The following is a 10,368-nucleotide window of genomic DNA, read 5'->3' as shown; positions in this document are numbered from 1 at the left end:
ACAATCAAGGTCGAAGATAGCAAGAACATGTTGAGGTGAGGGAAGCTGGACATGCTGCATCGTATACAATCCTCCATGTCTACTACCCCCGCCAATCATCCGGCCACTCGTACGATCCTGTACAACACAAGAATCAACAGTAAATGTCACCATATAACCCATATCAGCAAGTTGTCCAACGGATAAAAGATTCGGGGCTAAATTCGGTATATGCAACAGATTAGGCACATTAAACCGCCAGGGATAGTAAGATGGCCTTGCATAGTAGCGATAATAGAGGATCCATCATTGTCAAAGAACCCTTGTGGATTTTTGAGTGTAGTCTGCTGAGTGAGATGATGAGCAAAGGCGATCATGTGATGAGCGGCCCCCGAGTCAAGAATCCAAGAAGAACTATCACTCGAGGATTGCGCAGCAAAGGCGATAGCAATAGTAGAGGATACACCCGAAGAACCAAGATGAAGCTGAGCTAAACGAGAAAGCCGAGCCTCAATATTAGCAAGACGATCATCCGAAGATGAGGATGGAGTGGCACGATCCACGGATGGAGAAGAGACAGGTGCAACGGAGCGTGAGGTTGCATCGGGAAGATCACGCATCTTCCGAAAGCATCGATCCTCAATATATCCATTTTGTTTACAGAAGTTACAATAAAAACGTGAACCTCGCCGAGAAGAGGCACTGCGGGAGCCACGCACGTAACTACACCGAGAACCACGTTGAGAACTACGCCGAGAATAGCCAGATTGAAAACCACGTTGAGAGGAGACAGATTGAACACCACGGCGAGAGGAGCCAGGCCGGAAATCAGGGCGTGGGGTGACCAATGTTGCAGAGGGATCTAGAGATGGAGGAGCACCAAGAATTCCTCGTCTGGTTTCCTCGGCCTGAAGTTCTTTGATTGCATCCGAAAGAGATGATGCGGGATAACGATAGAGAATCTGACTCCGAACTCCCTCAAATTCCGATGAAAGTTGCATCAAGAATTCGTAAAGACGATTCTTGTTCTGATCTTCAAGTTTAAATGCAGCACAAGTAACGCAACCAGCACACGTGGGACATGTTGGACGAGCCAATACATCAAGTTGAGATCAAAGAGATGTCATATAATTATAAAATTCACGAATTGATCGTGTGCCCCGAGTAGCATGACGAAGTTCCTGCATAAGCCGATAAACACGAACGGAACCTGTTTGCGTAAACATCTCAGCAATTTGATCCCATAACTGTTTTGCACCAACAATCCGAGTAAATTGGGGGCGAAGATCGGGGCTAATAGAACCAAATAATATGGCCCATGCTTTCTGATCGGCAACATGCCAAGCCCTAATTTCAGATTTACGTCGCGTAATCCGATCAATACTAGGTTTAGGATCGGCAGTATCGGACAAAGATGTAGAACAAGAACGAGTACCATCAACATGCTCATATAAATCACGATAAACAAGAGCAGCCATCACCGAGGGTTTCCAAATAACATAATTAGAGCCATCCAACTTAACATCAATGCGATCAATGCGATCACTATCAGCCATTAATTCCGAGATCACTAAATCAAAGTGGAAGCAAATATATATATGAGTGAAGAAGATAGAACCCGAGATCGATCGCAAGAACAAGGCGAAAGATGAAGAAGATCGGGCGAGACAAAGTCGGACAATCGCGAAGCTATACTGATGAAGACAACGTGGCCGGCGTGAAAACGAAGGCGCAATGAAGAAGGCAACCGAAAAAAAATTTCTCGGGGGCGCCGCCGTAGTCGTTGATTAGTGTACAGTACTCACAAGAGAGCAAACCCTAGCTCTGATACCATGTTAGATTTGGAGAAGTGAATAATGGAATGCTACATTTACAATTAGGCACAAGGCCGATATAAATATACATACAAAGAAGGGTAAAAATGTAAATACATATACTAAGGAAAAAACCCTACTCCTAATATATATAATATATCTAACACATAGTACATAGTTCACAGAGGTGACACGATTCAAATTTGAATGTCATGGTCACTGTTTTATTTGGGACATGACAACACTTCAAAGCATAGTTGCCACACAGACCAAAGTTCCTCCAAATCTGGTTCAAAAGCAACGGAACTTGCTCATCATGTTCGTCTAATCAAATTCAAAGTTCAAAATAGGATTATCTAGTCTCCTCGATCAGACTTGAATTATCATACGCCTTCAAGATTGATCTGTTTGATTCAATTGATGACAAAAAAAGAGAATTTTTGGTTCGGTTTTCCACCTTAACGATAGAAAAAAGGATTGACCAAATTCTATTGAGTTTGACTCATAGTGATCATTTATCAAAGAATGACTCTGGTTATCAAATGATTGAACAACCGGGAGCAATTTACTTACGATACTTAGTTGACATTCATAAAAAGTATCTAATGAATTATGAGTTCAATACATTCTGTTTAGCAAAAGGACAGATATTCCTTGCTCATTATCAGACAATCGCTTATTCACAAATCTCGTGTGGGGCTAATAGTTTTCATTTCACATCTTATGAAAAACCCTTTTCGCTCCGCTTAGCCCTATCCCCCTCTAGGGGTATTTTAGTGATAGGTTCTATAGGAACTGGACGGTCCTATTTGGCCCGCAACCCGAGAGCTCTATAGAATTCCAAGGCTGCATAAATAGATAAGAGATTTGAGAAAGGAGCATGGGGTGATATCAATGGTGTTACAATGATACCGGATTGATGAACCAAGTTCTATTGTTTTCTTCATTGAAAAACCTGGCCATGTAGGCCCCCTTTAGACGAAACTTACCTCGTTAGAAGGAAATGTGCCCGAGAGCGAAATCGGCATTGAAGAAGGTCGTGAAATTCGCGGACGACGAACTTGAAGCTTGCGGACGAGGAGATAAGAAAGAAGAGAACCACAAAAACCCACTTCACAACCCAACTTTAATTCAATTTGGGGATCTTTTCTTCAACTTTTACCCTTCTATAAATTTCGGACAAAATTGTCTATTTTCTTGTCACCAGAAAATGTTGGCTAGCCGATGAGATCGAGCTCTTATTTCAAACTAAGTGAGCGGCTTTAGGGTCTTTATTAAAACAAAGTCCACTATAAACGCTTTTTGTGCACATATATATATATATATATATATATATATATATAAAAGTGTGTGTGTGTGTGTGTGGGGCCCATTTCTGATTGTTATTTAGAATTTTTCCTTTTTTTTATTGGTCAAAAGGAATTTTCCCTATTTCATATGAGGAATTGTTGAACTCATATATGCGCTTTATTCTTAGGTGGTATCCCTCTACCTTTTGGTTTAAGCTTTTGGATTGGACTTTCTTACATGATATCATAGTCGGTGTTATCCCTTTCTTTAGGGATGAGGAATAACCGTTTGAGTGTTTCATTTGGGACCAAGTGTTCCAAAGTCAAGAAGTAGTTTCTGGAAATATAAGCAACTTTGATCAATGCAAAACTACTATAATAGCATGTGAAAAAGTCCCACTCCAAGATTTAAGTTAATAGGTGGAGAGATACTACCTAAATATAAAAAGCATATATGATTCCGTTATCAAGTGCCGTGGGGCAATATCTCAACACTTGGCATTCGGATCCATTCCTTTGGCAATTTCATAGGCAGTCTCCAACACAAAGTTCCCATCCGTTGTAAAGTTCTTGATATCATCTTATTGATCATGAGTGGCCTATATCAAACAAAGTAAGAGTAGTCATTCGTGAAATTTGCACTTTGTATGCTTGTAAACCATATAAGTATTTTATTCTCGACGAGCAGTGGACTTTCGTATTAAACTTTGAAACTTGCTCGTTTGCATATCGAGTTTCTTTCCTTCTACAGCCAAGTATTTTGATATGGAAAATTACTATCACTTCCAATCAAAATTGGCCTGAAAAACTACCCCGGCAAATCGTCAAAAGGTTGAAGAGTAAATTGTCCAAATTGAAAATAAGTTCATGACTGTAGGGAAAATCGTCCAGAAAGTCCTATAAAGAAAAAGTACCGAAAAAATACTAAATCAATTGCATTATTGTCATACTAGATTTTCAGGAAATTCGCTCTTGCCCCTAGGGTTTCTCTCCCTCTTGCCGCCGCTCTTTTTTTCCCCCGTAGTCCCTCCGTCCCCACTCCCCTCTTCTATATTTCTTGAGATCTCCCCATCCCTCTTCCTTTTCATAAATCTCTTCGTTAATTTCGTGGACCAGCGGTCGACTCTTTGAAGATCGAGGCGCGAGGGCCTCCGAAGAACTTACTCCCTTCGTATCTGCTCGCTCTGACTTTAGTGTTTGCTCCTGATTGTTGAGCATTCCGCAAATTTTTGAAGCTTTTTCTATCAATGGCTTATCCGGAAGTGATTTTGTGATCAATGGGTATCTCTTTTCAGTTATTCTCTCATGATCTAGAGTTAGACTACATTTGGGTGCTCTTCTATCTTCATCTAGATATAGATTTGGGATTTACAATGTGTTTTCTAAACTTTCTCAATCTATTTGGCTACGTTGGGTAATAAGGATAAAAGTCTAGTTTTAATGCTAAAAATAAACTCAAATAGCAAAAAATTAATAATTTTTGTTCTTATTTATTCTAATTTTTATTCATATATTTAATTTATTTCAACTTTATATTATAATATATATAGCTAGTATTTATATCGTTGCATATTGTAAGTATAATAATATAGTGTATCGTTCCATAAAAATTTTACTGAGAAATGATGGAAGGGAATAAAAATAATGAAACAAAGAAATATAAAATTAAAAAATAAGTAAAAAATGAAGCAAAAGGATCGAGAATGAGGGGGGAATGAAATCTATCTCGAAAAAAAAAAAAGCATCGTCATCTCTTTTTCCTTTGTATCTCTAGTTTGGGTTGAAGTTTCATAACTCCTTTGTAGCTTTTTAGTTCACAGCAAAACTTTACAAAAATGGCGAGAGAGTCGAAATTTATTCTCTTTCTTAGCTTTCTGATTCATGTCAAAAATCTATGAAAACAAAAAGTTAAAACTCCTTATCATTCGTAGTTTTGTGGTTCATTATTAAAGTTTAAAGAAAGCAGCGAGAGAGGCAAAACTTTTCATAGTCGCACGTGAATGATTATATTTTCTCTCTCTTAATAGGTTTGGCAGTGAATTATGAGATATTTTTATTTACGTTTGTGCATTTTTGAATTATTGACATTGACATGTTGTAAGTGACAAACAATTAATAGGATATGATATGAATATATCATGTTGTATACTTGCGATTCATCAAACAGAAGATAGAATATAACAAAATCCTTGGATCTCATATCCTATTGTATCAGTCAGTTAAATGACGCCCGAGATCTAGGCACGTTGATTAACCCCACCTCGAGAGGAAAATACTACTTCATCCCCTCAAAAGAATGAATATATGATTAAAAAAAAAAATCAAAACATGGTGCGACTCAGAGCCAAAAATCTTGACCATGGTCTCATCAGCAACAGTATCAATACCTACCCACTTAAGCACGACAGATTAGAATCAAAGCAGACGTTTGACCATTTCAAATACTCGGTTAAGTTGACTCTCTCCCCAGTCGCTGCTAAGTTGACTCTCTCCCCAGTCGCTGCAGATATTACTTCGCATATTTGAAATGGTCAAACGTCTGCTTTGATTCTAATCTGTCGTGCTTAAGTGGGTAGGTATTGATACTGTTGCTGATGAGACCATGGTCAAGATTTTTGGCTCTGAGTCGCACCATGTTTTGATTTTTTTTTTAATGATATATTCATTCTTTTGAGGGGATGAAGTAGTATTTTCCTCTCGAGGTGGGGTTAATCAACGTGCCTAGATCTCGAGCGTCATTTAGCTGACTGATTTCATGTTTTTTTCGTCTAACACTTATTGTACTTTGATCAATTGAGTCATAAACCTTTGAGTCCTAAACTTTTCGATAATTTAGTACTTCTTGCGAATTTTAATCAAAGTGGATGCCGACTGTCCTATGTGCAGCAGTCGACAATGACGTGAAAGTTTTTTGACATTTTTTTAAAAAATTTTCCGAATATTTTCTTTTTTTTTTTTCTTTTTATTGTTTATGTGCCGGCAGGGGGCGAAACTTCGTAAGCAGCTTCCAAAGCAAAGATCCCATCCCCTCAATATTATTATACGGATACAAAATAATACAATACAAGAGTTTTTGCATTCTTAGGATGATACTTACGAGAAACATCTGGGCGGCAGTCATTATTATTTCATCCACACCATTATCTTTAAATCTTGGCTTAAGCCCCCTTCTCAAATCGCCTGTAGAATAGGCTATGATCATGCCTGAGCTCGTGTTTGTTGGAAATATGTGACATAAAATCTGTCACCATATTTAGCAAGAAATAGGAATAATAAACGGATATGCGTATGAACTCCATCGGTGATTGCATCGACGGACAAAACTCTAAAGGAGCTGCTACTGTTGTCGATTATTTGCAGTTATTTTATTTTCAATCAATGAGTATTTTATGCAAAACAGGTAGTGATAGTGTGTGAATCTAAATCGTCGGGATTAATGCTTCTCTAATAGTATTGTCGTGGAAGCATTTCTCAAAGTTTAAGCAGAGTCAAGTCAAGTAAAGAGAGAGAGAGACAGAGAGAACACCCGAGACTGAGTGGCATCATCAATTAACGAGAGAGAGAGAAAGACGTTGCTGTCGGGCTGACGAGGAGTGGCAGCGTCATAGTTTGATGTTCGCGCCCTCCAGGATTGTGTTTATTTGTTTCCTGGAGAGGTGTTTTGACAGTTCAATAGCTAGCTGTAGGAGCGAGCCTGTGGAGGATGAACCGGGGGAAGATGATCCTGGCGATGATGGCCTACTTTGTTCTCGTGGCGAGACGGTCAGCTGATGCTGCAGAACCACCGCCTCCTTGGAGTCTGGCCTGGCCTGGCCAGGCTGTCCGGACACGTGTGGTAATCTGAAAAACATCCCGTACCCTTTTGGAATCGGGCCCGACTGCTCCTTGGATCCCCTGTACGAGATCGATTGCCAGCAGACCCGCGGCATCTATACACCGGTGCTTAAGAATTTGAGCGTGGTGGTGTTAGATATCCAGCTACCGCGAAGTTCACACTTCCCTGGCCTCATCAGGGTCAGCCAGCCGATATTGTATTCACATATTTATTGTACGACCCACAAGCAAAACAATACCCCAGTGGAATGAAGGGGTACTTACGGAATTTTCAGGTACTCCCAACGGGAAAACTACTTTGTTGCCGGAGGTTGTGACATGCAGGCCTTGATGGTCATCGATCATACACCGGGGCAGTTCGTAGGATGCACATCTGTTTGTGGTGGAAACAGGACTCTTGGATTTTACTGGTGCCTGTCTACTTCGATAAGTGATAATATCGGCAAATACGGCGTGGAATTCAAGACTCTCAATGGCGAATACATAATGCCAACGGATGTAGAATGCAGGTATGCCTTCTTGGTCGAGGCTGCATGGTGGTATCAAGCTGATCTGAACAGTTTACCGCCGGATGTTCCGGTGGTGCTCGAATGGGCCATCACCCCTCGTGAGGAAGAGCTGCTGAGCAAACAAAGCAATAGGCGCCATGATAACAACTCCGGCTCCTGCCGGATGGTGGGGAATTCTTTTCGTAAATGCAAAGAAAGCACTGGGCGCTCCTCCTGCGAGACGGTCAGGAGTTCTATTCGTGTATCTTGTGCTTGCAATCGAGGCTACAAAGGGAATAATTTTCTTCCCCAGGGATGCCAAGGTGAGCTTAGAATGTCCGCTTTTGCTTTACATCTTAGCCTTATTCATTATACAAAGCCAGGTAGGACGATCTGCCAGCTCGAAACCTACGACAAGCGTGCGAATACAGTTGGATTAATTAAATTGTTCAAATCAGACGATGGATGCTCACAAATTGGTAATACAGGATAGTCCAAGAGAGAAATTTGATTGCTGAATGTTTGGTCATATCTCTGGAAACTGCCTCTTCTTTTTGCTTCTTTCCTTAACCCCATCCATCATTTTCGTCGATCAGATGTCAATGAGTGCAAAGAAGATCCGAACATCAACTGCCGGGGGAAGTGTGTAAATCGACCGGGGACGTACCACTGCATAGACTACAAGACGATCACCATTGCAGGTACCTCACTGCCCGCTCTTTTTTCTCCTGCTTACGGAATGTGACTGCCGGTATATACACCAATTTCGTCTGCTTGAAGGCGAATCTGCTCAATTTAACTATGCTTTCATAGTCTGTGCATTCAACAATGCTTTTAACTCCGTTATATTTTCCAATTCTACGCATTTACGATCGGATTGATATCTTCGTTTCTCGCCTGTACAAGATGCGTAGCACTCAAAAGGCCTTTCGAATTGTTTTGTTGAGTGAATCCCCCTTTCTATTTTCTCTCTTGAAAGCAAGAACGCCCTTGTTCAAATTGGTGGAAGCAAATTCGTCGACGATATTGTTTATGTAAATCCTAGAGCGAAGAGAAACTCTCACAATGCTATCTTTTAGGCTCCTAAAGCAATTGCGGTCGACTTCTGTTGATACAGGTATCAGTGCGGGAGTCGGAGCCATAGCATTACTATTGCTTTCTTGGTGGGCATACAAGTTCATAAAAGGAAGGCGTGCAGCAAAGCTCAAGCAAAAGTTCTTCCAACGTAATGGCGGACTCATGTTGCAACAGCGCCTGTCTTCTATTGAAGACAAACACACGGCGAAAGGCAAGTTGTTCGCCTCAACGGAGTTAGACAAAGCTACCGACCATTTTAACAATAACCGGATACTGGGTCAGGGTGGTCAAGGAACAGTTTACAAGGGAATGTTGATAGACGGAACGATCATCGCCGTCAAGAAATCCAAAGTTGTCAATGCAGGACAAGTCGAACAGTTCGTAAATGAGATCGTTATTCTCTCTGAAATCAATCACAGAAATGTGGTCAAGCTGTTGGGATTTTGTCTGGAGAGTGAAGTTCCTCTTTTGGTATATGAATTTATCCCTAACGGAACTCTCTATCAATATCTTCATGATCCATGCGAAGGATTTCCTGTGTCGTGGGAGACGCGGTTAAGAATCGCCAATGAAGTTGCCGGGGCTCTTTTGTATTTGCACTTTGTTGCGGTCATCCCGATTTATCACCGTTATATCAAGTCGTCGAATATACTTTTGGACGAAAAATATCGAGCCAAAGTGGCGGATTTCGGAGCTTCCGGATCAATTGCCATCGACCAAACTCATTTGACCACAAAGGTACAAGGAACCTTCGGATACTTAGACCCGGAATACTACCAAACTAGTCAATTTACCGATAAGAGCGATGTCTTTAGCTTCGGGGTTGTCCTTGTTGAGCTGCTAACCGGAGAAAAGCCAATTTCTCAATTGAGGGCGGAAGAGGGCAGAAGTCTGGCGGTGTACTTCGTCATTTCGATGGAGGAGAACCGCCTGTTCGAAATCTCGATAAGGAGGTATTACACCACGGTGAGAAAGAAGAAATTATTGCGGTGTCTAACCTGGCGAAAAGATGCTTAAACCTTAAAGGAAGGTACAGGCCCACGATGAAGGAAGTGGCCATGGAATTGGAGCGAGTGCGATCCCTTCGAAATCCCGTGCAGAATGATGGAGAGATCGACCGCATTAGAACTGGATCGATCCCTCCTTCGGGTGCGGTCTCCACGTTGACGCCATCGGAAGCAGATGTGGAGCTGACTTTGTTGGAGGAGGATCAGTCCCTCGTGTACGATTCGCCGAGATGAGGATGCATTTCGCTATTTGTGTCCAGTTTCCATTTGTGTTTTCTCGCTCAGACCAAGAACACCTTCGCCGCAGTGGGTGATGCTAGCATGTTAGACCTAGCGGCAATATTCACATTGGGTGGTACCAATGGAGCCAGTGGCCTCACATCTTCAATTGATTGCTTACCGACCCGTTTGATTTGCCAAACTGTTATTGCCAATTTGATTATTTAACTTATTAACCTGATTGTTCCCATTATGCCGACTTTGATTATAAGGTTCAGGCATTTGCATAATTCTTACAGGGGATTGGCCACTCTGACCGACATCATTAATATTAGTAAATGGAGAAAGACAGGGAACGTACCCGTTGAACGACCCTAGCCTCGAGAGGGAGTAATTCACAGCATTGATAACGATCGGCTTGATTACCTCGGATATGTTATGATTCGCAATGTAGTCAGCATATCATTTTAAAACCGTAACTGTGTCGGGATAAGGTGCAACCTCTGTGATTTATCCATATGTCGATTAACTTAATATGATATGTTCCCAAGATTTCATGCCTAAAGTTATGCTGAATAGAGAACATGACGTACGTTTGGCAACGTGTTTAGCATGAAATGGCCATGGGATAAGTTTAAGGAAGAAATCAAAATGCATTATG

The 10,368-nt window shown here is 41.2% G+C and overlaps 1 pseudogene; it reads left to right on the top strand.

Annotated features, from left to right (window-relative positions):
- The first annotated feature begins 517 nt into the window (after window positions 1–517).
- Window positions 518–9,722, top strand: LOC115750362 (annotated as a pseudogene).
- Window positions 9,723–10,368: the final 646 nt, after the last annotated feature.

This window comes from Rhodamnia argentea, chromosome 3 (assembly GCF_020921035.1).
Source record: "Rhodamnia argentea isolate NSW1041297 chromosome 3, ASM2092103v1, whole genome shotgun sequence".
NCBI classification, from domain to species: Eukaryota; Viridiplantae; Streptophyta; class Magnoliopsida; order Myrtales; family Myrtaceae; genus Rhodamnia; species Rhodamnia argentea.
This window is presented reverse-complemented; position numbering and strand designations above follow the sequence as displayed.